Source organism: Myotis daubentonii, chromosome 3 (assembly GCF_963259705.1).
Source record: "Myotis daubentonii chromosome 3, mMyoDau2.1, whole genome shotgun sequence".
NCBI lineage: Eukaryota > Metazoa > Chordata > Mammalia > Chiroptera > Vespertilionidae > Myotis > Myotis daubentonii.
Genome location: NC_081842.1, coordinates 18544401 through 18571672, shown reverse-complemented (window position 1 = coordinate 18571672; position 27272 = coordinate 18544401). Strand labels below are relative to the sequence as shown.

General features: G+C 43.4%; 1 protein-coding gene across 28 annotated transcripts in view; it reads right to left on the bottom strand.

Annotated features, from left to right (window-relative positions):
• MBNL1 (muscleblind like splicing regulator 1) overlaps positions 1–27272 on the bottom strand; it is a 194483-nt gene that overhangs the window by 158570 nt on the left and 8641 nt on the right. For 3 of the 28 annotated variants that reach the window (XM_059686838.1, XM_059686830.1, XM_059686836.1), the window contains exon 1: positions 10314–10558. The exons of 2 other annotated variants lie outside the window; for them this stretch is intronic. The gene's annotated coding sequence lies outside the window, so the exon portion shown is untranslated. Of the gene's footprint in view, positions 1–9519; positions 9543–10313; positions 10563–27272 lie in introns of those variants that run through there. 23 more of the 28 variants (XM_059686814.1, XM_059686825.1, XM_059686828.1 and 20 more) reach the window with 12 other exon arrangements.

Below are 27272 nucleotides of genomic sequence, written 5' to 3'. Positions count from 1 at the left end.
CGCCGATAAATTCTATGTACCACCTTTGTCCAAAATAGCAGCAGCAGAAATAAATTAATCTCTTCTGTTTTGTCTAGAGCCGTGGTTAGCAAACTGCGGCTCGCGAGCCACATGCGGCTCTTTGGCCCCTTGAGTGTGGCTCTTCCTTAGCCTTAGGAGTACCCTAATTAAGTTAATAACAATGTACCCACCTATATAGTTTAAGTTTAAAAAATTTGGCTCTCAAAAGAAATTTCAATCGTTGTACTGTTGATATTTGGCTCTGTTGACTAATGAGTCTGCCGACCACTGAGCTAGGGTGACACTGTGTTTGGCTCCTGCTTACTGATCAAATACTCAAACAGAAAAATAAATGTCTTAAATACTGGACTTTAATAAATCATGAGTTGAGGTGGTCTTCTCTCTAATAGACAAAGTACAGAAAGAGTTGTGTGTCTACTGGATGGTTTTAGGAAAATTCCACACTCTGCCCACGGGCAGCCTATTCTTGGCTCTCCGTGCCCACTTTGTTTTGCCCGTACGTTTCTTGTGAATATTTCAACCACTACACAGGAAACTGCTCTGAGCACAGGGCACATCCTACTCGCCTCTCCATCCTCCAAAGGACACCGCACTCAATAAATATCCACTCAATAAGAGTGTTTTCCTCTGAGGCCAAAAGCAATGGCGTAAGGTTCTTCCATTGTCCTTTTCTAAACAATATACAATTTTACTTGGTATGCGTTCTAAACAACTCTAGGAAGAGGGGAATTTGTTAGTAAAACGCCGTGTCTCCGGCAAAACAAGTCTTCCATGCATAGATTATCTTCTCAAGTCATAAGCTTTGCCATTTGTGGCAGAGAGCAGAGGCCAGTGTGTGAAAATGATGCAACAGGAAAGTATAAAATGACCACGTGAGGATGACAAATGAATTTAGCATGCACTCCGCAGTCACCCCTGTTGTTTCTTGGTGAAAACTGTCTGACATTCCATTATTGGTGAGAAAGCACATTATCTTCTGGAACTTTGCAAAGCTTTCTCTGGAAAAGGATCCCAAACGGGCCAAATGCAATTGTCACACCACTGTAAGCCCTTATCAGAGCTGCTGAAGACGGGAGTCTAGTTTGTTGTTTTGTTTTTTATAAATCACAGAAATGAGTATAAGCCTTTGTCAAACAACATGCCATTTCCAATCCAACCTTAAAGCATAAAGACAAAATTTTATTCGCCCACCGATTATATTAAATGTATACCTTCTTGACACGTGTCAGATGTTGTATGAGTGAAGTTTTTAAGTTACTGGATCATAACTATACCACATTCACTCCTAGCAGATTTGCAAGGGGAAATAAAGAATTCTGGTTTTTCAGTGAGAAATGGCCTGGCTGCCATCCAGTGTGGCTGCTCACCGGCTATGTGCATTTGGACATATAGATCACCTTCTCTGAGTCTGTTTCCTTATCTCTAGCAAGAGGATGAAGGTTCCTGCCACATAGGTCTGTTCCCTGATTGTTTAGCACCACGATGAGATTGTGTTTCCCAAAAGAACGTAAGCCAGCAATGTCTCCTGCAGAGAAGATGCTCAAATAAGTACCCTCATCATTTCCACCTGTTCATGCTGTCTCTCTCCATATTCCGAAGACCGTGTAAACTTCCTACCTATGTCAGGTGTCACCTCCGCCATACAGCATGCCCTGACCATTCAGTTCCACAAAGGCTCAAAGTTCCTCCTTTGGTACTCAATTGTACAGCAGCAATACCCAATTACACTGTTAACTTCTGTTGTCTTTCCCACCAACGACATGCCAATTATATGTCAATTTCTCATCTTTCTCCCCAATTATAAGCCAGTTACATGTCAAAGAATATAAACTATGTAATTCTTCTTTGGAACTTCTTCCTTAACTCTAACAGGTGCTCAAAATAGGTTTGCTAATTAACTGTTCAGCAGAACACGAAGGATGAAGTGACTAGCCTATATCACCTTCTGTTAAACTTAGTAAAGTAACTTAGTAAGTAAAAAGACCTCAGCAGTTATTTATACTCCATCACTGACAGACACAATCTCTTCCTATATTAATTACTCCCCAAACAGTATTTTTTTTTAAAAAATCCAACCCTCAAAACTCTATTTCTCTGACAAAGTCATTCCCCACATGCAATTTTCAGAACATATGGTCCCCCAGAAAGCAGTATGCAGAATTCTATTTGTATATATTTTACCAATAGCCTCAATTATTGTTCTGGACATTTCAAATTATTTTTTGGAAAGGTAATACAATATCTCAGAGAGTCTCTACACCTGGATCAAAGACTTGCTTGTATTCCCTGATGTTCACTTTTGCTATGCCCATCCAAACTCTTAGAGTCCTCTGGATGGGGTATTTAAGACCAAAACCTTAAGTGAATGCCACTAAGTTGACAATGCAGCTTTCCCTGAGATATTTGAGCACTGAAACTCAAATAATAGCTGAAAAGTAATCTGAAGTAAAATTTATCTTGAACACAGAAGGCAAAGAAGGAGTTTTCATTACAATACTTAATATTTAATCTTAGTTACTTTAAAATGAACATTTTCTAATATTATCTTAATATCAAAAACAGATTTTTACCATATCTTTATAATACAAAGCAAAATCCAGATAAGGGGGGAAAAATGCCTAATAACAGAAAAAGACATTTCCAAGTGTGGCTTTCACAATATACTAACAGGCATATAAATATTAAACATAATATAACATTATCTACCATTGCTATGATATTTTCTACTTATATGTTAAGCCATTTACTTGCAAAAGCATGTAATGGCCTTAGGTAAAAAGGCCTATGACTGTCCTATAAAGCCTTCTATTCTCCTTGAAATATAACTGTCTTCACAACTCCAGGTGACTGTGAACTTAATGCAACTGCTTATTTATTCCCATATGTAAATCATTCTGTTGTCCAGGAAAAAGAATATCACGGTTATACTGACACCTTCCCTAAAATAGCAAGGGCTGAGAGGTATAAACATCAAGCACATTGAGTACATTGCAATCTGGTTTTATCATGTATCTCCCTGCCACCTGGTTCATCGCTGAGACTAGGTCACCCTGGTGTTCTGCATGAACATTAGTGAGACCAGGACTGCCTGCCAACCATGAGGCCTTTCCTAGCAAATAACAATCTACCCCTAAAGATGGAATTATGCTTCCTTTGGAACTGCCTGTTTGGGTTAAAGAATTTGGCAACCTTCTATTGTCAGATCCTGTGCTTTAAAGAGCTTGACACAAAACGAAATGCTTTAAGAATTTAATATGTATCTCCTATTGAAGCTTTCGTTCCTGATAAAACATAATTTGAAGTGTGTTTCTCTTGCTGGTATTTTAAAATATAGTTATTTAAAAAATAAAAGATCTCACAAGTAACAATATGATGAACAGGGATAACATTAAAGTTTAAAGAAAGAGTGTTCATGAAGTTTTAATAAATCTTACTATATTTGTTAAATGATTTTGAATACCTCCCATCACTTTTTTTTAAATATATGTTATTGATTTTTTACAGAGAGGAGGGGAGAGGGAGAAAGAGTTGGAAACATCGATGAGAGAGAAATATCGATCAGCTGCCTCTTGCACGGCCCCAGCCCGCAACCAAGGTACATGCCCCTGGCGGGAATTGAACCTGGGACCCTTGAGTCCGCAGGCCGATGCTCTATCCACTGAGCCAAACCGGTTAGGGCCTCCCATCACTTTTAATGTCTACCTCTAATCAGTTGCTACATGCGATGGATCCTAAGCCTGTCACTTTTACCCCAGCATACATGGCCTCTTTTTCATTCCCTCATTTAGTCCCTCATCTCTATTCTACAATCTCTACTTCACGCTGTCTGTGTCCTATTCTTCCTCTATAAAACGCGCTAAAACATAACTCCTGTAAGGTTGCTTGCCTAACCAAATGTCTTCTTATGTTCCCCATTGTATCAAACATACTACCTGCTCTCCAATGTCATCCAAAATGTAGTTAACAATTTCCCTTTCCCACCTGATTCCTCATTTCTTCCTATCTACTAACAGCCCATCCTCCCCGCCAATGCCTTTTCTTTCTATCCTCTTAGTTTATACCCATTCTTCTAGAGTCCCCTTAAATACTGTAGGAAACATGACTAGAATACTCCAAAATGTTGATGGTCTCAATCTCCTACCAGTACCCAATGCAAGTATTTTTTAAATCTATTTTTATTCTTTTACATCCAATCATGGGTTCTAGAATTGGGCTATCTTGGTTCACTGCTTTGTTGTGCTACTTTTAGTTAAGTAACCTTGGGTATTTAACTTGCCTGTGCCTGCTTCCCCATTTGTGAAACTATGATATTAATAATACCCGTATCATAGGGTTGTTCTGAGGAATATAGGAATTAATGCATAACCTTAATCTGGCACATAAAAAGTAGTCCAAAATGTTAGAAATCACTGTAATAGCTCTTACCATCCTCACTATTCTTTATATAGCATTGAAGGCAAGACAAAAAAAAATGGTTAAAAATATGGACATTGAAATAAAGAAAAAATAAATAATACTCATAGCTCTACAAATGACAAAAAGTGTTATCTAGTCATGCTACTTAATCTTTAAGATAAAGGTCATAAGGCCTATTTTCCAGCTGTAAAAAGATTAGATGAGATATTTTGTAAAAAAAAAAAAAAAATGTATAACAAGTAGCAGCTTCTACTAGTAGTAATTATTTATGTTTATAATTTCAGAGTTGGAGAAATTAAGGAACAAAGAGTCAATGATTTTATGCAGGCTACACATCTAGTCGGATCTGGCCTGATAAAATTAAATCTATACATTGTGAGGTTGTCTGTGCCCCTCCCCACACTGAAGTCTATTACTCCTTTCAGGATATAGACAGAAATACAATAAATATATAAAGATAGAATAATTTAAAATGGTAATAGTATTGAGTCTCTCTTACATATATACAGTCCTGCACTTTTCAAAACACACGATCCCCTGGTGGTCTTTTTTTGTAATACCTGCACTGCAACAAAGACTGGCTTGCAAAACAAATGTACATAAGTATCTATATATATAAAAGCCTAAGTGACCTAACAACCAAACCACTGGCTGACTGGTTAACCAGTTGCTATGACACGTGCTGACCACCAGGGGGCATTCAACTCAGGAGCTGTCCCCTGGTGGTCAGTGCGCTCCCACAGCCAACCTCCCGTGGCCAACCAACCTCCCGCAGCCCCTCTCCCTGGCCAGCCCGCCAACCTCCTGCGGTCCCTCCCCCAGCCCCTGCCAGCCCGCCCTGATCAGCCCTGGGCCCCCATTGGGGAGAGGGACAGTCCCGATCGGCCCCAATTGCCAGCCAGGCTGTGGGGACCCACCCATGCACAAATTCGTGCACCGGGCCTCTAGTAGTGTTTATAGGAATGGATGTATCTCTTCATAGGCATTTTGAAACTAAAATTTAGTAAGCAGAAATATCAACAGGGGTCTTGGGTTAGAGAATACTGAGTGTGGCAAGTTCAGTCAATGGCTCCCAGCTTTTCCCTACAACTTTCCCCCCGCAGCAGGCCTTGTGCCCTCCTATTCTTTCTGTCACTTAACTTGACTCCCACCACCCACCCCAGACTATCTTTCTACTTCCATGAGAGTTATCTATCCCCTTAGAGCACTGAAAGGTCACTGTAAAAGCAATGCTCTCTTAAATCAGATAAGGCAGAAACAAACAAAATGTGAATGTATCATTATTACAGATATAGGAAACCCAGTGTCAAATATAATTTTTAAACATGAATAATTATCTCAAAGAGATATACCGGAATCATAAAAAAACCTAATTAATAGTATGTAGAAAACTGTAACCGTGTATTTGCTAAGTGTTTCCCCAAGGGTACAGATGTAATGCTTACAGGAATGTACGTTTTTATAATATGAAAAATACCACAAACAAATCAATTTCCCTACTTCAAATCTAAAAATACAAACTAGGTTGGGGGACATGAAATGTCATCTATCAGTAGCTCTTCTTGAGTCCTCTGCTTTGCAATTTTTAATTCTCCAATCATTAGTGAGCATGCGTCATGACTCATCAAAAATGATCTTCAGTGTTCATGGGGATCCTGGCTTCCTCACGCTCCAAACATGTGTCGACACTAATGGCAGCTCTGCCTTATATAGTGGGAGACAGACTCAAGATGACAACCAGCCAAAGGCAACTCTTCTGAGGTTCCCAATAAAATCTGCTCCCCACATACACACGCCCCAAAAAACCCCACTATATCCTTCCTGTTTTATATCTTTGGCATCCTTCAAGGAAATAAAAGTAAGCATACTTTATACAGTTAGAAAAGCACTGCTTTTTTTTTTTTTTCAGCCTAACTCTCACTGTGCATGGCAAAATGTACTTCGGTTATGAAAATATCGAAAAGGAATGCTTCCAGGACCTATGCTATTGTGCTTTGTTTACCAGTCAGATGATTTTTCAAGGCCGTGTTCAAATTATGAAGCTACCTCTCTGTGTATAGAAATTCTTCAAGGCCCATAACATTGCCGCAGAAACCTATTTTTACCTTTCTAACATTTCAAACAATACCCTCTTCCCTACAGATGCAAATTTCTCATCATCGTGAATTCATTAATCTTTGGTTAACCTTTGGTCAGGCGTTTGGATTTATTTGGTGTTTTTATTTTCGAAGGCAAGAAAGTCATAGCAAGGGAAAATACATATTAAGCATTTGGAGATAACTGTTATTTACTGAAAGCTCTGTTCTAAAATAAATTTGAGAGACTCGCTCATGTTTGGTAACTTTGGGACAATGATAACTACAGTGTCTCTAAATGTTCCTAAGTAGCAATCATACTCTATTCTGGCCTTTGAGAGGTGTTAACACTCATCCCCTAATTATAAGTCTTTTCTGTGTTATTACTACCTCACCATTAAATCTCTAAACTAAACAGTAGTTGTGAGGAAATAAAAATAGATGTTAGGTGGTATGTTTTCTCAAACTTTGGTTACAATGGATAAGAATGATGAGGAACTTCTACATATACTAAACTGCGTTAGCTTGAAAAAACATAATAGTTCATTTTATTGTGTTTTGACCAGCAAGCTCTGTAGGCTTTCTCCCAGAGTACTGCTCTCCGCCTTTATTCAAGAACAGCACTGTCCAACAGAAATGTAATGCAAGCCACATCTGTTATTTTAAGTTTTCTAATCGCCACATTTAAAAAGTTAAAAGAAAACAAAAGCACAGGTGAAATTACCTGATAATATATTCTATTGGAACAAACATATCCAAAATATTATCACTGCAACATATTTATGATCAATATAAAAATATCAATCGGATGTTTTACATCCTTCCCTTTGTACAATGTTTTCAAAATCCAGTGTGTATTTTACACTTCAAGTAAATCTCAATCCAAACCAGCCACATTGTTCAAGTGCTCAACAGCCATAAGCGGCCAGTGGCTACTATACTGGACATTCGAGGCTACCAGTAAGATGAAGCTTTTTGGCCTAACGGGCCACACACTTTAAAATCTTCTTGTGTAACATCCTGGATGATCGGTACTGCTGTTAGGATTTTATATACTGAGCCAAACATTTAAATGAATGTCTCTCACTTCCTCCTTTCACTTCCCAGGCCCACATATCTACTGCCCATACTCTCTTCTTAGAGTATAAGAAACCCCACCACCTATTCTTTTCAGCTTCTTCTAAACCAAGATCTAAGATAAATTCTAATCCGAGCATCTTCTAACAAAGCAGCCAGCCAGAAGGTGCAGCCCGGCTATTCTCTCTCTGTTTCCATAAATAGATACATCCAACACAGGCCTAATGTATGGTGACAATGATAAATGCAAGGACAGTTTGGTTTTGCTTACAGGGAGGATAGGAAATTTTATATAATGAAGCAACACACCCTTCCTCAATGAGAAATACAGTTTTACACTTTGCCCTCCTCCCCCCCTCCCCCTTCTCCCCCAGGAGATACCTTGGGATATTCTGTTCTTTTTCTGGAACAGAATCCAGTATTTCATTGCATAGGAATTCTGTGCCCAGAAGAAAACAGAATGTTGGAATCAAGATGCAATGAATTCAACTTGGAGTTTGCCTCCAATGTGGCAATGTAAACACATGCAATAATATCTCAAACCATAAACCATTTTGGATTCTCTGTTGGCGTAGCTGCAGAGAGGAGCATCACACTTGATGTGTGTCTGCACGCGAATTTGTTCTTAGTCACACGAGGAGGAAAACTAAACTGAGCACATGTGAGCTTTTCTGAGTCTCTCTGTAATAATAAGACCTGATGATTATGTCTTGGATGACACTGTAATTACAGGCGGATGGATGGGTGAACAGGTTTTGTGGTGCTGACCCAACCTGTTCCCTCAAGCACAAAAGGCAACTTTTGTAGTCCTCAGAGAGGAAACCAACCCCCCCCCCCATTAAACAAACAAAACGAAAAACTATGTCTACATCTTGTGAGAAGTTCTAACAGTCATCAAACAAACGTCCACTCCCTTGCAAATACAGAACACAGACAAAAATCAGACCACTGTAGGTTCCTCATAAAAACAGTTTTGAGCTGTACTTGCCACCAACTCTAATAAAGCAAAGACACAAGTGACAACTATGCGCTTTCTCGGGCCACCAAATCATGGTATTCAGCGTCTCTGGCTGTAACTACCCCTCAGACGTTCTACTCTTAGGACGGATTCTACGCTCCTTAACTTTCATTTTAACTTGTCTGGCTGACAATGTTTTATCTCAACGAGGCAAGGAGACACACCAACGCTCTCAGGCACCCACGCGGAGATAACAAGGAGTGTGGGTCACTCAGGCTGGTGTAGAACAGTTGGGCGATAAATGCCCGTGATAAATGCCCCCTGTGTATAAACGGGCACCGTGTTCAAACCCCCCCCCCCCCCAGGGAGGAACCCGGTGCGCACTGGTGTAGTATTTCAAAGCGCGCTGCAGAGGGCCTGCAAAGCCAGGGGCACTCATCACGACTTCCCTCTCGGTGCATGAATCTGTAGAAGCAATCCCTCAGAAGATGGCAGAGTTTACCCTGCCCCTGGCTAGCGCTCTGCCTGCGCCGGTGGGCACGCAGGGCCGAGGCAGTGGCAATAACCTTGCGGGCAGCTCCTGGCTCACCCTGAACCCTAGGGAAGCCCACTCCACGGAAACACGTCACAGACACACGGACGGCAGCTGCCTAAGGCTCCCGGCCAGGGAGAGACTTAGAAACACAATTGCTCTTCTGGCAACAGCCCTGGAGTTGCAAAGTGCTGTGTGCGGGGCAAGCGTCGGCTCCACCATATATACCTGCTCATGTTACAGGCTCCGGAATCAAAGTATTCTCACATGACACATGACTACCAATAACAGATTCCGGCTCCGTTAAAAAAAAAAAAAAAAAGAAAAGAAAGAAAGAAAGAAAAGAAAAAGAAAGGAAAAAGGGGGAAGGGGGAGCGCTGTACATATTTGTCCTGCTTTTGTCTAAAAACCTGAGCCCAAGTACTAACTACTTTTCCTACCTTTCACCCTCTCAAGGAAACAATTCAATCAACCAGCGGCGGCTCCACCCAGAGAGCACGGCGCCTGCACTTACTTTTCTTACAGCTTTGAGTGACGCACCACAAAACGGTGGGGGGCGGGGGGCAGGCGCCCTCTCGGGCAGGGCGTCTTCCGCCCTGTAAACTTGGCAAAAAGGCAAACTGGCCTGAAATACGGCGCTCTCCATATAAGGAAGCCCAGCTAAACATGTCATGCGTAATTTATGGGGAGCAGGCAGAGAATTAACCTTTGCGTGCACATATTCGGCCCAGATGCAAGCCGGGCTGGAGGGCAGCCCCAGGGACAGGGATGCGGGGTCTCCGGGGAGAAACGGTGGCTCCCATCGGATGGGCTCGCTCCCCCCGCCTCCCCCCCCCGCCCCCACGAAGGTCATTAAGTTGCAAGTACACTTGCACGCACCTGTTTATTCTCTCTCTCTCTCTCTCTCTCTCTCTCTCTCTCTCTCTCTCTCTCTCTCTCTCTCTCTCTCTCTCGGCTGCCAAGTTGGAAGCCGCCTGCGCTCTGACAGTGTCCGCATTGCCCGGGGACGGGGCTGCGGGAGCCGGGCTGCATCTGCGACCGCCCGATTCCCCCCCTCCAGCCCCCGATGGTGCGATCGGGGAGCAGCCCGGGCGAGCCGGTGCCCGCCGCCGCGAGCCGCAGCCCCGAGCCTCCCCTCCCTCCCTCCTCCAGCCGCGTCCAGCCCCGGCAGCGCCCAGACAATGCCGAGCCGCCCGGCCGGCAGCGCAGGCAGACAGCGGACATGGAAACTTACCTCTCACATGTTTTTTTCACTAGCAGCCCGACTGCCGACCGAGTGCCCAGGGCATTGTGGGAGTCCGGCTTCCGAGAGGCCCGCGCGATGGCAAATGGAACTTGTCAGCGCCCGGTCACGGGAGCATGGTGAGCGCCACAACTCATTCAGCTGCAGTGAAAAGACTGTTGCATGTCGCCGTGCAGCCTCTTATCGCCGAGCTCGGGTTTCCGCCGCTGCTGCGCGGCCCCTCCCCCGCCCGCCCCACCAGGAAGCCCGGGGCGGACTCGCCGGGCCCGGAACGCACGCGGCGCGGGCAAAAGGCTGGAACTTTCCGCCGCCCGCCCCGCTCTCCCCCCGGGCCGATCGGGCGCCCCTCAACCCAGCCAAGTCCGCAGTGGGGGGTGGTGGCCACTCGCGGGTGGGCGCGGAGAGCAGAAGGGAACCCCAGCCGGCGCGGGCGAGGTGCATCCCCGCCGCCGCCCGGTGGTATCTTCCATCTTACACGTCCCACATGATAACCTCCCAGCCCGGGTGCCCACGGGGCGCGTTCCTAGCACTTTCGGCTCCTCCTGGGCAGACGCACCGGTGTGTGTGCTGCAGGCGCCCGACGGATGGGGCTTTGTAAGGGAGCCCGCAAGGTGAGGCTGAAGGTGAGAATCCGAGGAGGATCCGGCAGTGGGATCGGAGGGGGCTGCCGCCTGAAAAAGGCACCACACGGTTTGTTTGAACCTGGATGGCTCACGGGCGGGAAAAACATCTGCAAGACCGACCTCCGATGAGTATCTTTCTCAAGTAACAGGGTGTCCGCAGTTTTGGAATTCCTCAGTCGGGCGGATGGTCACACAAGCACAAACACAGGCTAGCTTCCCATCTAGTTTGTAAATAATTTTTGGAATGTAAAAAAAGCCCCTTTCTTGCCCACTCCGAGTTATTTGATTGATAGGAAGCAGTCTTCCCTCCCCTCCCTCCCCCCAACCCTCTTAATAAATAAAATATAATTTTCTGAAATACTGGATTATCCCAAGGCAAATAAGTCATATTGTCGTTGGCCCAAAAGAAACCACAGCCCCAAATCATAATTCACTGGGTGTTATAAGATGTAACTTGGCTTCACTTTGAATGGAAAGGATCCTAGACTTAACGTGGTGTGATAAAGTGATGGAAATTTGGGGGGTAGAATTTTCTTTGGATTTAAGGAATGTTGATAACTTGTTCAATGATGCTAATTGAAAACATTTGCTTCGTGTTTGGACACAATTTGGAACCAGATGGTAGATATGGTTCCATGTTCTTCCTACAACTTACTGTTAAGTTGTGTTACAGAGGGTGGGACCAGCTGAAGAAGGGGCAGGAAAAAAACATGAAATGTGCTCAAGTACAGAAATACTTCCTGAGGCATTAGTACAGAGCTTGAATTCTGGGCCCTTGGCTAGGTCCACAAAACACCGAGTTAATACTGCACACTGCTCCCTTCCAGAACTGATTCGTTAATTAATTAAATGGTGCCCCTTCTCGGTGTTCATGATTAAAATCTACCCAAGTGCGCACACAGTTGAAGCAAATTAAAAAGGACACTGGCACTTTCTCAGAGAATCTGGATGGACATTCCCTACCTCCCAATTAATAGCTACAAGGACTTCCTTCTCGTTCCTCATTTATTTCAACAACTATGGTGCCCGCTATGCCAGAGATGCCAGAATGGATGATAAGACAGAGTCGGTCCCTACCCTCAAGGATAATACCTCTACTGAGAAGAGACAAACCCAGCAGGCTCCTGAGAAGTTACTTTAATGGGTACTTTAAAAGGTGAGTAGAGCCCTAGCTGTTTTGGCTCACTAGATAGAGCGTGGGTGTGTAGACTGAAAGGTCCTGGGTTTGATTCTGGTCAAGGGCACGTACCTCAGTTGCAGGATCCTCCTGGCCAGGCCCTGGTCAGAGCTATGTGCAGGAGGCAACCAACTGATGTGTTTCTCTCACATCAATATTTCTGTCTTTCCCTCTCTCTTCCACTCTCTAAAAATCAATGGAAAAATACCCTCAGGCGGGTGAGGATTTAAAGAAACAAAAACAAAAACAGGTGTGTAGAAATTAGCAAAATGAAAAAGGGGTTGAGGCCTGGTCAAATGGAGAAAGGAGCATGGCCAATACAGCAGACTGCCTGTTAGAAGAGGAGGATCAGAGCTGGGGAGTGGCAGATGACCTAAGAGTAGGTCTGCCTTTAGCCAAGGAATCTCAACTTTACTCTGAAAACTGCGATGAACTAGAAGAGTTGACACAGCAAGGAAATATGTGGAGTTTGGACTTGCATTTCAGAAAGATCCTGTGGCAACAGCTTGAGGGGGACTGAAGTGTGGGGTGGCGGCCTATGGAAGAAGGCTGAATGGGTGTGGACAGACTGGAACAGTGACTCACACAGGGAAGGAAGAGAGGAGGAGCCTTGGGAGGCGTCCAGATCCCTGGCTTGGCCTACTGAATTGTTTGCTACTTGCCTTTTAGTTTCTTTGGTTTGCCTGCCATGCTCCACGACAGCAGCCTCTGGCCGCGGAGCTGGGCCACCTCTGCATCTGCTAGCAGGTCGGTGCCCTCGCTGGTTTCCATGTGCCTCTCTCTGCTCAGGACGGCCAATGAACAGCCAAGGGCTGATCCCGCTTGTGGGAAATTATTTCCAATTGTTCTCAGACCTTGTGGAGTTCCAAGTTAGTGCTTTGGTGTGTTTTGCTTGTGGGTTAGAAAATTTGCTGTTTGGAACAACATCGTGAAAAACAGGACTTTGAATCTGTGCATGGAGCAAGAGGGGAAATTATTTTTCCACTTCAGCACTGGAGGGCTGGGGGTGGGGGTGGGGGGTTGTTGTGGGAACAAAAGAGAAATTGAAACTGAGACATATTTTCTGCTCCACTGAACAGACTACAAAGAAATACAAGAAAGACCCTGAATGTTAAAAACAAAATGAACAACCCGGTAACTAACAAAGAGAAAAAATGTTATTTTACATCTGAGAGAGGAAAAGGATGGCCAAAAAAAACCCAAAAACAAACAAAACCCTCATATAAAACAATGATCAACCAAGGACTCAAAAATGAGTTAAAGCCAAGACAGTATGGCTCAGTGGTTGAGTGTCAACTCATCAACCAGGAGGTCATGGTTTGATTCCTGGTCAGGGCACATGCCCAGGTAGTGGGCTCCGGCCCCAGTAGGGGACGTGCAGGAGGCAGCTGATGATTCTCTTTCATCATTAATGTTTCTATCTCTCTGTCCCTCTCCCTTCCTCTCTGAAATCAATAGGAACATATAAAAATATTTTTAAAAAATTAGTTAAATTATGATATAAAATTTCACTGTCACTGGTTTAGCTTAATTTATCATAGACAATATCACATGAATAATGAATAATTTTAAATTTTGAAGCACTCTTGCAAATAGCAGCTCATATGTTAAAAATATTAGATCGTGTTGCCAGCTTTCAACTACCAGAGGAATTCTAACCACGTTTCAAATTGTGGAAATTATTAAAAAATTATTATAGTAATAAAAAGTAAATAGTTCCTCATTTAGAATACCCATCGATATTCTCTTGGTGCCAGGAGAGAATTATGATTTCTCTTACTTCTGTGAAGTGTAGTTATGGTCCCCAGGTTGATGAGTGAGTACATCCATAAATATAATGAAGATCATTTATGTGCAGTGGGAAAAATTATAGAAAACAATTTCAGATGAAATAAAACTACATTCTCAGATAAAAGAAAGCATGCTCACTGCGGGTTACTGAAATATTTCAGACCATTCAAGTCTTAATTATACCAATTAATCCCAACAGAAATACAGTTAAGAAATATGTTTTTTAGAGATAATATCAACTCCCTGGTTTACCAATAGTGGAAATGGTAGCATTTATCTTTTTCACAGGGACAACAGTCATTAAGTGTGTAAGTGTGAGTGTAGGTGTTCTGAATTGTATCTTTCTTGTTCTACATACCACACTTATAGCTCAATAAGCTCTCAATGCCTCCCAAGTAGAATTTGCTTTTCTGTCCCCCCCCCCCCCAAAAATCATATAAATTAAAATTTCCCAAGAAGGTATGCTTTTCAAAAACCCAAATATGAAAGAATCTCAAATCATTGATCTAGGGATGTTGTTTTTCTTACACCAGGATAAAAATAACCCATTGCAAGAGAGTGACAAAACTGAGACCCAATTCAGGTCCCTTGCTTTCTAGTCCATGTTTAAAAATAGATGGTTAAGAGAAGACGCTGTTGGAAGGCAATGAAGAGTTGGAAAAATTCTCAGATGGGGAATCCCTTTTAAGTAGATGCAAAAAGTGCATCTCTGTTAAATTTCACAACAGGGGAGGAGGCACACTCTTTTATACCCTGGACTCAAACTTGTTCAAGAATAAACGTACTTGATAGAATGACATGAATTTAGTTTACTTTCAAGGACCTTTATATATTTCACACACCAAAGTATGTTTTTAAAATCATACCCAGTATTTTAAATATATATAATATATGTTTTATTATATTCCAGAGACCCAGTGCATGAAATTCGTGCACGGGTGGAGCCCCTAGCAGCTGCCAGCTGTTGGCCAGGGCCTTCCTTCATTCCGCACCACCCCCTGGTGGTCAGTGCATGTCATAGCAAGTGATCACATTCCTAGTTGGTCGAACTCCCAAGGGGACACTTTGCGCATATATATATATATATATATATATATATATATATATATAGTGTACAGACAGTCCACGTCTTATAATGGTTCAACTCCAGATTTATTGACTTTACCTTGGTGTGAGAGTGATGCACATTCAGTGGAAACCATACTTCGAATTTTGAATTTTGCTCTTTTCCTGAGCTAGTGATATGAAGTATGATACTGTTGTGATGTTGGGCAGTCACAGTGAGATGATTTTTCCCAACTGTAGGCTAATGTAAGTGTTCTGAGCATATTTAAAGTAAGCTATGATGTTTAGTAGATTAGGTGTATTAAATGCATTTTCGACTTAAAATATATTCAGTTTACTATGGGTTTATCAGGATGTAACCCCATATTAAGTCAAGGGGCATCTATCTATATATTATATCATACAACAGATCGTTTACATAGTGTATTATATTATATAACACATTACACATATATGTAATGCTTAATGCATAAATCATATAAATGTGAAAATATATAAAAATCAATGTATTTGTCTTAAATGTTTATAAAGATTAAAATAGTTAAGATACTGATTTGGTTATACATTTATCAATTAAGTAATTTTACCTAACCTAGTCTTCAATATAGTTGAATCTAAATCTTCAATATAATTATTCTGGCATCGGAATAAAGAAATAGAAAGCAAGTACACTTCAGAAAAGTTGAGAAGCACCGAATGTTAGAAGGGAATGGAACATTGGAGACCATCTAGTCCTGTTCCCTTGCTAGGTGGGAGAACATCCCTGTGTAAGTACTTGGCACTGTGACGGAGCAGAACTGGCATTAATGTCCTTCTGACTCTCTTAGGCCATTTACTGTCAGTGTTTTTCTTTAAAACTTGGGGGCACCAAACACCCTAATATAGGTCCCCAACTGTAATATGAAGAGGAGCCACATTATACTTCTAGTATAGTTTTTTCTTCCTCTATTTCTTCCTTCTTTCCTTTTGTCTTATTGTGTTCTTTCCGTTTCTCTATCCTTCCTTCTTTCCACACAGGAAACACTTTTCACATAATGCCTGTATTCATTTCACAAATGTTTATGGAGTATCTACCATAGTAAGTCCTGTTCTGGCTACTGGGATTACAGAAATGAATACAACTCAGTCACCTTTGTCTGAGTGTAGAGTCTGCTAGCATGGAGGGCAATAGGCACTAAAAAAAATAAAGAATAAACCTAAAAAAGAAGATAAATAGAGGAGACTAATTCAGATGGAGGTAAGTGCTCTGAAGTAAAAGAAAGCAGGTTGAGGGGGTGAGGAGGGGAGGTGGTAGTTAAACAGGATGATGAAGAATTGAGGTGGTCAGAGATAGGCAGGGTCCTCAAGGACATGAGGAACTTCTGCAGAAGGACCTTTGAAGGCAGTGGGAACCGCAGGTCTGGAGCCTTGAATCTGCGCTTAGGCGAGAACTGGAAATCTAATGCTGAAGAAAAAGAGCAGGATACTTCAAAGAGCTTACAGTCAAGAGAAACCCCCCTGATCGAATCAATCACATCCAAATGTAAAGCTACAATCTTGATACCTTTGGACAGTGGGGGCCATTGAAGTGTCTGTTTTAGAGTGGGGTGGAGGTGGGGGGTGGTACAGGATCCAGATGTGCTCTTCACAGATTTGACTAGATTAGCCTTGACCGCTGTGTGGAGTCTAATGGCCGAATCGCAGAACAGAATGCAGAAAGTGCTCCAAAAGGGTGGGCCCTGGTCAGAGGGCAAAGGGCAGCAAGTGGCTGAAGATCTGGCAGAAGAAAGTGATTTAGATGAAAACCCTTAGCAGGGGGATAGAGTAAACATTAGAATCTCACATCTCAGAGCTGCAAAGAATCCAGAAGGTGATCATCTCTGTGCCTTGAACAATGTGAAATGTGTGGTGTGCGTGTAATTTATTTTTCCTGAAAGTCAAAAATGGCCATTGCTTCACTTGTTCCTAAATGCAAACAAAATTTTTGAAAGTACCAATAACAAAGCTGCCCCCCCACCACCACCTAAATGTGTATGTATCTAGCTACTCATTTCACTTTTAAGTTCCTTAGTTTAGCTTCTATAATTTTCTATATCCCTTTCTCTGTTCATTCCATTGTGTGGGTTCTCTCTCTCTCTCTCTCTCTCTCTCTCTCTCTCTCCCTCCCTCCCTCCCTTCCTTTATCTCTATCTAGCTCTAGCTCTAGCTTTAGCTCTAGCTCTAGCTCTAGCTCTAGCTCTAGCATCTTTTGTTGGCTCTTCTTACTCCTTCTTACCTGTTTCCCAAAATTACCTTTAGGCCTTGTCTGAAGAAATGCCCTAAAGTGATTTTTGCCACATAATAAATGGTAGGAGCGTCATATACACCTTTTTTTTTCTCTCTCTTTTCTCCCTCTTTGCCTTGCCCGGAGTGTGGCAGCTGAGCCGTGCAGTCCTCAGAAATGAATCCTAACAACTTAGCGTGGGCTTCGGTGTGCTGCCCAGTGCTCCCTAATTCACTTAACACATATGTAGTGAGCACTGACGATGGGCCAGCAGTTGTGCTTGGCACTGGAGCTACAGAAGTCATTCAGACTTCTTCAGGGCGTTCGCAGTCTGGCCCAGTGGGAGGAGACAGATGTGGGGGGCGGGGGGGGGGGAGAACCTCGCACATTTGGGACAGAGAGTAGCAAATGCAACAATTCGGTTAAATTCAGCAAACTTTGAGCGCTCACATGTGCCGAGCAGATGGCAAGGGGGAGCGGGCTGGGCCAGGCCTCGCTCCGCACAGACCCCCAAGCAGCTGGCAAACGGTACAATTACCTGGCACATGCGAGGGCTGCGTGGCAGGAAGAATGACACCGGGTAGGGGTGAAGGGCCATTCGACAGACAAGCAACTCCATCATAGGAACGCTTCGCACAAACCGTTGCCCTAGCAACCTAAGGAGAAAGTTTGTTTTTCTTCTTTTTCCTGCTGCCTTTAGCCTCTCCAGTGTCAAGTCCAATTCCCAGACCCCGGGGTTCCCCGCCAGCAGGTTCCCTGCCCCTGCCCCAGTGCGTCCCAGGCTAGCGGGCAGCTCTCTCCTGGCTTCCCCAGACTTTCAATGAGAAATCCTCTAGGAGGTGATAGGAGATTATCTGATTAAAGCCATTCGCACTAAGGCGGGAATGAGGCCTAATCCTTTAAAAGTGTTTGCTTTGACAAAGGACAGCTTGTTCACCATAATGAACCACTAATTGGCTGCGGAAGGATCCCTCCTCCTCACCTTTCTGCCTCCTCACCCCCCACTGCCTTCCCTTTCTATGAAGGGAAACTGAAATGTTAGGGACTCTGCAGGCATTAGCACTTGGGACCCTCACAAGAGGCCTGTGGGATGGTACATTTAAGCCCATCCAACAAATGAGGAGACAGGCACTAGGACAGCTAAGGTTTCCTACCACTGAGCCGGAGTTTGGGAAATGAAATTTCCCAGAATCACTGGCAATCCATTGACTTGCTCCATTTTTTCCCTTTGGCAAGTCAAGTTTATTTGGCTCTATAGAAAGTTCTCTGCAGGAAACTCTGTCTTAAGCAGAGTCAGGCTGTTAGGTTTGGAGAGCTAAGAGAGGGGTGTGCCTTTGTCCTGCACCTGCTTGGATATGGTGCTTTATTTATTCATTGTTTTAATCCTCACCCGATGATATTTTTTCATTGTTTTTTTTTTTAGAGAAGGGAGGAGGGGTGAGAGAGAGAGAGAGAGAGAGAGAGAGAGAGAGAGAAACATCAATGTGACCAATGTGAGACAAATTGTCTGGCTGCCTCTGGCACGTGCCCCAACCGGGTCCAGGGGTTGAACCTGAAACCAAGGTACATGCCCTTGGCCTGGAATTAAACCTATGACCCTTTGGTCCGTGAGCCAATGCTCTAACCACTGAGGAAACTGGCCAAAGCCATGGTTCTTCTTAGGCAACTTCACACCAGGGAAGCGTCAGTGGCTTGTGGGCTTACAACAAACTCCCCAAACAGTCAAGCCCACACAGAAGATAATCCTGCATGTTCTATAATGGTTAGGTTGCTGTTTGCTTAAACGCCTTCACCCTGCCCCTTTCAAAGGCATTATGACCTGAGCGCCCCTTGGGAATGACCGCAGGGCCTCTGAGAGACAGTGTCCTGGGGCTATGTTAGACTATAGAATATATGTATGTTGTAGAATATATATGTCATACATTTATATATTGTCTATATGAATTTTTGGAAATAACAACTTCTTTGCAAATGTTAGTATACTTTATAGATTCATTCAACCAATTAATATGGTTAAATCATCGGTACAAATAAATGAATAGTCCATTTCTCATTTGTATCTCACTTTCCGGTAATGTGAGAAGCCTCAATTTACAGTCTTTGCGAATGTGCCATCAGTGCAAACGACCCTCTGGCCACACCTGGGTGGATCTGAATGCCCATTTGTTGGCCATAAGCTTAGCAGTGAGTAACCGCTGGCAGGACCTGATCCATCTGGTCTTCTCAGTAACGGATGGATTTTTAGACACTGTGGAACACTCTTTTCCCCCTTTCATATTTTTCTGGCTGGAGGTCACCCCTAACTGCTGGATTTCCACTCTAAGCCTTTTTGCTAAGAGCTTTCCTGTCCAGCCCCCAAAGCGTCCCTGAGCACCTGGCACAGGGCCAGCCTCTGCTAGAATCTGAGGCTGTGGGGTGAGCACAACTGGGCCTCAGGCTTCTGGAAACATACCATCCAGCAGGGACAATAGCTATGAAGCTGTAAATAATTATAATCAACTAAGTAAGGAATATAAATGTGCAAAGTGTAGAGAAAGAGAAGAATGTCAACTAATGAATCTAAACTCAAATGGCAATTATCATTTTTTAAAATTCTTTTTTCATTGAATTCAAACATCTAGAATTACAGCTATGTGTGTGAAAGCCATCAGAGTACCATTTACACCACAGGGCCACACTGCCTGGTTTCCTCTCGAATTTGTAAGCTGGAGTTCTATCACTGGTGACATGAAATAGTCTAAGCCAGTGGTCGGCAAACTCATTAGTCAACAGAGCCAAATATCCACAGTACAACGACTGAAATTTCTTTTGAGAGCCAAATTTTTTAAACTTAAACTATATAGATAGGTACATTGTTATTAACTTAATTAGGGTACTCCTAAGGCTTAGGAAGAGCCACGCTCAAGGGGCCAAAGAGCCGCATGTGGCTCGCGAGCCGCAGTTTGCCGACCACGGGTAAGCTATAGGGTGTCCACCATCCAGCCCTTGAGGGCAAGGTTTGAGGAAACCTGTGCTGTGACTGATCATGACTACCCTTGCTGTATATGTGTGTGTGTCTGTGCATGTTTGCTTTCATTCATTACCTGGGTTTGATCTTTTAAGGCTATGACAGCTAAAGACAGAGCCAGATTCTCTTTCTCATACCTTCAGAGTATAGCATGTCAGCTTTTGAATTAAAATATGGAAATCCAATAGGCCCTGGCCCGGTGGCTCAGTTGGTTAGAGCATTGTCCCGATATGCCGAGGGTGCAGGCTTGATCCTGGTCAGGGCGCATACAAGAATCAACCAATGAATGCATATGGAAGTGGAACAACAAATTAATGTTTTTTTCTCTCTCTACTCCCCCATCCTTCCTCTCTCTCACTAAAATAAGTAGATAAATCAATCAATTAAAAATCCAATGGTATTACCTTTTGGTTTGTCAAAGTTAAAGGTTCTTTTTTTTAAAAAAAATCTTTGTTCCCGGATGTAAAATTATTTGTTTTTCTGTTCCCTGATATAAAAAGTAATATGTAGTTACTTTAAATAATGTATCAAGTGCCTTTATAGGAGTTTATTGTGTTCAGGTGCCATTTAAAGATGTTTATGCCTGATTGCTCTGGAATAGCAATAGAGCCGCAGTCTGCGACATCTTCCCACCGGCTTACTCCCATGCACGGTGCAACTTCTTTCTACAGTTTCAAGACTCCCACGTTCCTGCAAAAGCACTTTCCTACCTGTCATTTAGTCTCTACACTCAAGTAAAGACAAAGTTAACTGCTCAGAAGGGGCTGGCCACTCTGGGCCTCTCTTTTCATGAGGTCATTCTTTTCTAAAGATAGTCTAAATTACAGACTGAGCCAGAGTAGTTTTTCTACCTTGTGCCGACTTTGAAGCCTGTTTATTCTTACATAGTCTGCTAGATGGGGCTTGGGAAAGGCTGCAAATAATTTGTCAAGTTCCCTAAATACTGAGAACTTGACATGGGCCCTGGGAGGTGTTAACTTGGTTAGATTAGACTTGCACTTACAGGAAAGTGCAGATTTGGCACAAAATATCTCATTTACATGAGGCGGCCACATCCATTATTAGAAAAGGGGAGCACGGGGATGATTCTGGGCACAACTTCGGATATGTTTCTTACCACAGTGAAAGAAGAAGCCAACTCAAGTAAATCTATTTTATTTATGACCACATAACCAGGTGACTCAGGGAAAACACTTTCTACTTTGGCGTTATAGACAACAGGTATACACATGCTAAATATGACACACAGGCCAGTCTCCATAGGGCTGCTGCTGACAATGGGACATACCCCCTCCCTCCAGGCTTGGTGCAATGGTCTGTGTGTGCACCACACTTTTTAGAAGAACCAGGTTACAAAACAAGAGGGTGTTATTTCAAAGGTTGCTGTTTTGCCCATGGCCTTGATTTCTGTGAAAGACAGACAATGTTTAGAGTCTGTTATTAGGCACAGGATTCTGGACAGTGTTAGTCTCAGCTTCCTGCAGACTTAAAACATCTATTGCACAGACCTGTGGTGATGAATGACATCATGAAAACTAGCTTAACATAGGTCAGGCCTTTGAGAAATGGTAGCTATTTCTATCATTTGAAATAGTAGTTGTGAATTTAAAAATCTAGACTATTTGAAAAATAAACTCATGTCAAACTTCAGGTCTCTTCTAAATATAAGGATTAAAATCAAATTACAACTTTAAAAAATTTACAGCCACACTTTGCAAGAGAAGAAGCAGATCATCTTAGTTTTTTGAACAGAGAGGTAGGATGCAATGAAAAGGGAATCCATGATGTTCCCGGGAACGACAAACAGGCACTTTAGCAGCATCACTCTTAACTGGACAGTGCACAGCCTTCTTTTGTCTAACTTTCCCCATTAACCTGACAAGGCAAAACACGAGGCGGACAAGTCAAGCCAAGCAAAAAGCATCTACCGCTTTAAAGAAGAGTATGTGATGCAGGGTTGCATGGAAACCACTTCCTTTAGAGGCGTATGTGCGTTTTTTAAACTCAGAACTGTTACCACAGGATAAAACTTTAGTTGTCTACTTGTTCAAGAACCAGAAGACCAGAGAACCTTCCAAGCATAGCTTCCTTTTTTTCAGCTTTTTTACTTTCACCTCCCTGAAAAAAAAACACACACAAAAAAACACAAAAAAACGTGCCCCTCAACTCTATCAGAACAAACAGGCGCAGAACTCCAAGAGAGAAAGGAATGATAATGTGTTGCTAAGTACAATTTAGTAACAAACCCTTGGGCCACAGGAATGACGACGTCACCCACAGAAAGAGGAACATTTATGCTTGTGAAAGAGATTCTTTTCCAGCCAGAGGAACAAAGCCAAATAAGGCAGGACGAGAGGAGAACTGGCGCTGAGGAAGCATCCTTAGCAGGCAGATCTATTGGGCGATCAGCACCTTAACTAAATACAGTCATGTCCCAAACCATGTGCTCTTGCTACACTCTCCTATTAACGCAACAAGTGGCAGGACTCTCACAACAGAAAACCTGCCCGTCTCCTACTTGAATAGATACGCTGCTTGGTTCAGATGCCTTCAAAAAGCAGCAGGTCAGGGAATGGCTTCCTGTTTTAAAAGTTTCTCTCATATGCACGCACTGCAGGTTTCCATGCATTAATTTTCTCACACTTGCCCTTGGAAACCACATAGCTTTTCACACTTTGCACTAACCCAGCCGTCGGCAAACTACGGCCTGTGGGCCGGATCTGGCCCATTTGAAATGAATAAAACTAAAAAAAAAAAAAAAAAGACCGTACCCTTTTATGTAATGACTAGAGGCCCGGTGCACAAAAATTTGTGCACTCGGGGGGGAAGGTGGTCCCTCAGCCCGGCCTGTGCCCTCTCGCAGTCTGGGACCCCTTGGGAGATAACGCCCTGCTGACTTAGGCCTGCTCCCAGGTGGCAGAGGGCAGGCCCAATCCCAAGGTGCAGCCCCTGGTCGGGCTCAGAGCAGGGCCGATTGGGGAGTTGGGGCACTGCCCCCTGTCATGCACAGAGCAGGGCAGATTGGGAGGTTGCGATGCCACCCTCAGTCACGCTCAGGGTAGGGCCGATTGGGGGGTTGGGGCACCGCCCCCTGTCACACTCAAGGCAGGGCTGGTGGGGATGTTGTGGTGCCACCCCCTGTCATGCACAGAGCAGGGCCCATCAGGGGGTTGAGGAGCTCCCCCCTGTCACTCACAGAGTAGGGCCGATAGGGGAGTTGGGGCACCGCCCCCTGTCACACACAGAGCAGGGTGGATCAGGGGGTTGGAGTGCTGCCACTCTCACACTCAGGGCAGGGCCGATGAGGAGGTTATGGCTCTACCCCATCACACACCGAGCAGGGCCCGTGGGGGGCTGGGGGGGTTGGGGTGCTGCCCCCTGTCACGCTGATCTCGGTGCTGGGAGGCGTATTACCCTTTTACTATATAGGATAGAGGCCTGGTGCATGGGTGGGGCTGGCTGGTTTGCCCTGAAGAGTGTCCTGGATCAGGGTGGGGGTCCTCACTGGGGTGCCTGGCCAGCCTGGATGAGGGGATGATGGCTGTTTGCAGCTGGTCACACATTCTTCAGGATGGGGGTCCCCACTGGGGTGCCTGGCCAGTCTGGGTGAGGGGCTAAGGGCTGTTTTCAGGCTCGCGGGTGACTGAAGCTCCCAACTGCTCATTTTTTTCTTTTCTTTTTTTTATTCTGGGCCAGCTTTAGCTCTGGCTCCAGCTCTGAGGCCTCTGCTGGGTTCTATAATCGAGACACTGTATCAACTCCAGCTCTGAGATCCCGGCTCACTGAAAGCTGGTTTCTGGGGTTTTGTTTATCTTCTATATTTGTTACAATGTTTCAGACTGCAGGCTCAGAGGCCTACAGCGGCAGGCGGGAACGTTGTTGTCCTCTGTCACTGAAGCAAGCAAGCCTCATGTTAGTTTCAAGCTGCCTGGCTGCCGGCCACCATCTTGGCTGACAGTTAATTTGCACATCGCCCTGATTAGCCAATGGGATGGGTAGTGGTCGTACACCAATTACCATGTTTCTCTTTTATTAGATAGGATGTTTACTTTGAATTTATATTAGTTCACACAAACACTCCATCCATTCTTTTTTTTCCGGCCCTCCGGTCCAGTTTAAGAACCCATTGTGGCCCTCGAGTCAAAAAGTTTGCCCACCCCTGCACTAACCCCATAATAAGGGATCCTCATTCCCACATATTTACACTATAGGATAAAATTCACTGCTTAAAGAGCACCTAAGTCATCTGTACTCCTCCACACTTCCCAGTACCAGTAGCACATGGTTTCCTATTTGGACGTTGTTGGGAGCCCTTAAAAATTAGCTCCCGCTCCTACAATATCATGTCTGCCTGCCTTGGGGAAGTTAGGATTCTCTTCCTCTCAACCCCACCCACTGCCATCCTTCTAGCACACACATCCAAGGCCACAGCTTTTAACCAAACCAGAAACAGAAGCCATACTAGTTGTCATTAACTTTTTTCACTTCTATGAATTATCTATAATAATAAAAGCATAATATGCTAATTAGACCAGACGTTCTTCCGATGACCTTCCTGATGAAGCCAGGGCTGTGAGGGAAGCCCGGATCCCGGGTGCCAGAGGGAAGCCTCAGCTGGCAGCTGAGGGAAGGCAGGCCTACTCTTACATGAATTTCATGCATCGGGCCTCTAGTTTCTTTTATAGTTTTTAAAGAATCTTCAATTTTATTTTTCAATTACAGTTACATCCAATATTATTTTGCATCAGCTTCAGGTATACAGCATAGTGATTAGACAATCATACACGTTACAAAGTGCTCTCCTGATATTTCCTGTGACCACCTGGCAACATATATAGTTATCACCATATCATTGACTACATTTCCTATGCTGCATTTTACATCCCCCAGACTATTCTGCTAACTATCAACTTGCACCTCTTAATCCCTTCACCTCTTGGTCTTTAACTTAAGTATAGGGGGAAGCCATATGTCCATATGTCCTTGTGGTTCCTAACTGACACTGTTTACTCAATAATAATAATAATAATCCTATCTAATAAAAGAGTAATATGCAAATTAACCACCACTCTGTGACAAAGATGGCGGCGCCCATAGCAGCTGGGGCAGGATGCTGGTGGCGTCACCCTGGCAATGTGAACCCAGCAGGCAAGCAAGGCCGGCAGGCAGCACCCAGCAGGGCCTGCTTGCCCATTGCCGTGGTTTGGAGCAGGCAGGCCCCGCAGAGAGCAGAGAACCACAGGGAGTGGGCCCAAGCTGTCAGTAGGACATCCCCTGAGGGCTCTTGGTTTGGAGAGGGTGCAGATTAGGCTGAGGGACCGCCCCCCCCCACCCCCGTGCATGAATTTCGTACACCAGGCCTCTAGTAATAATAATAATAATAATAATAATAATAATAATAATAATAATAATAAAGAATAATAATAAAGAATATGTCTTTTTCAGTAAGCTATTTTTTATCCCCTTCCTAAATCACACTCAACCTACCAACTCCCCCCAAAAGTTGTGTCTAAATAACTCTTGGATTCAAAAGATAATAATTGGGTCATTTAGATCTGTTGGGATAATAAACATAAATCAGAGAAAATTGATAATTACTCTGGAAAATGCAAAGTAACTACTACCTTAAAGAGAAAGAGGTTGAGGTTTCAAGGGTGTCTATTGTCATTGGCAGTGAGACAAGAGACCATCTACTGTCTCTGGAGACTGGAAAATCACCTTTTCTCTAGTCTTTTCTTCTTCGTATCTATGCAAAAATGAAAGTGCTTGATGACCCCATTACCAGACATCAGTGTACCTATTTTCAATGACCAGTTATCCCATAGTAAAATAGCTAACAAAATTTAAGTTGGCACATTTAAATAATATTTGAGCCCTTTTTCACTGTTATCAGACCCGCAACTTTTAAGGAAATGAAAAGGCAAGAAAGTGTAGTGAACCTTTGAAGGTAAACACAGCTTATCTAAAACTTCTCTAAATATAATAATGTATCTTCTAAGAAAGCTTTGGACCTATGTAGTAAATCCTGCTTCCCTTCAAACAACGGTTTTCCCTGGCCCGTGTAAAACACAGATAATGAATAGTTCATTCAATGCCTGCCTCTCCCAATCCACACATGAACACATCCCTGAAAATATTTGCTCACAATGCACAACTCCTTTTCTTGGCCTACAACCTGGGCATCCTGGTCCTTTGTCACCTCTTCTTACACAACCGACTTCCTGAGAAGAACCACAAAGTCAGGGCCATCAAATACCTCCTATGGTAGGACCATAAAATAGAGGAAAAGGTGGTTTGATAGTAATTTCATGTATGAAAAGGTTTTCTCTGTTCTTTGAGATTTTTCTGCATTTTCTGAAAATGTATTATCCCAAGTCTTTTCCATCTACTGAAAATGTTGATGCTTCAACATCAAAGCAGTCCTTCCCAGGATCCTAGTGCCATTGCTGCCCTGGGAGTGTAACTCTCAATTATTGTGAGGTCTCAGGTGACACACCATATTTTTCATATTGTGAAATCCACTTCTCTTAATATTTTTCCTACTAGGGTGTGAGACTTACCCTGTAATCAGTGGAGTATTTGCTGTATCTAAACCACAGTTTGGCCTGCCTTACTTCACAATAAATAAGTAATCGAGGCAGAATAATAACATGATAAAGGTCCAGCCAACATCAGTTCTGTGACCATTATCAAGCTACATTTCACTCTCTGAGCTTTTCTTCCTTTAAAATTTATTTTGCAGTTACAGTTGGCATTCAATGCTATTTTGTATTAGTTTCAGGTGGACAGCATAATCGTTAGACAGTTGTATAATTTACAAAGTGTTCCCCCCAATAAGTCTAGTACCCACCTGACACCATGCATAGTTATTATAATATTATTGACCATATTCCCCAGGCTGTATTTTATTAAACTTTTTTAAAAAAATCTGTAAAATAGAAATAGAGTTTGTTTCACAGGGTTGGTGAGGGTATTAAATTAGTTAATCATGGGAAGCACCTGATACAAAATAATACTAAAAACTAATACTACAAAATGATGTGCA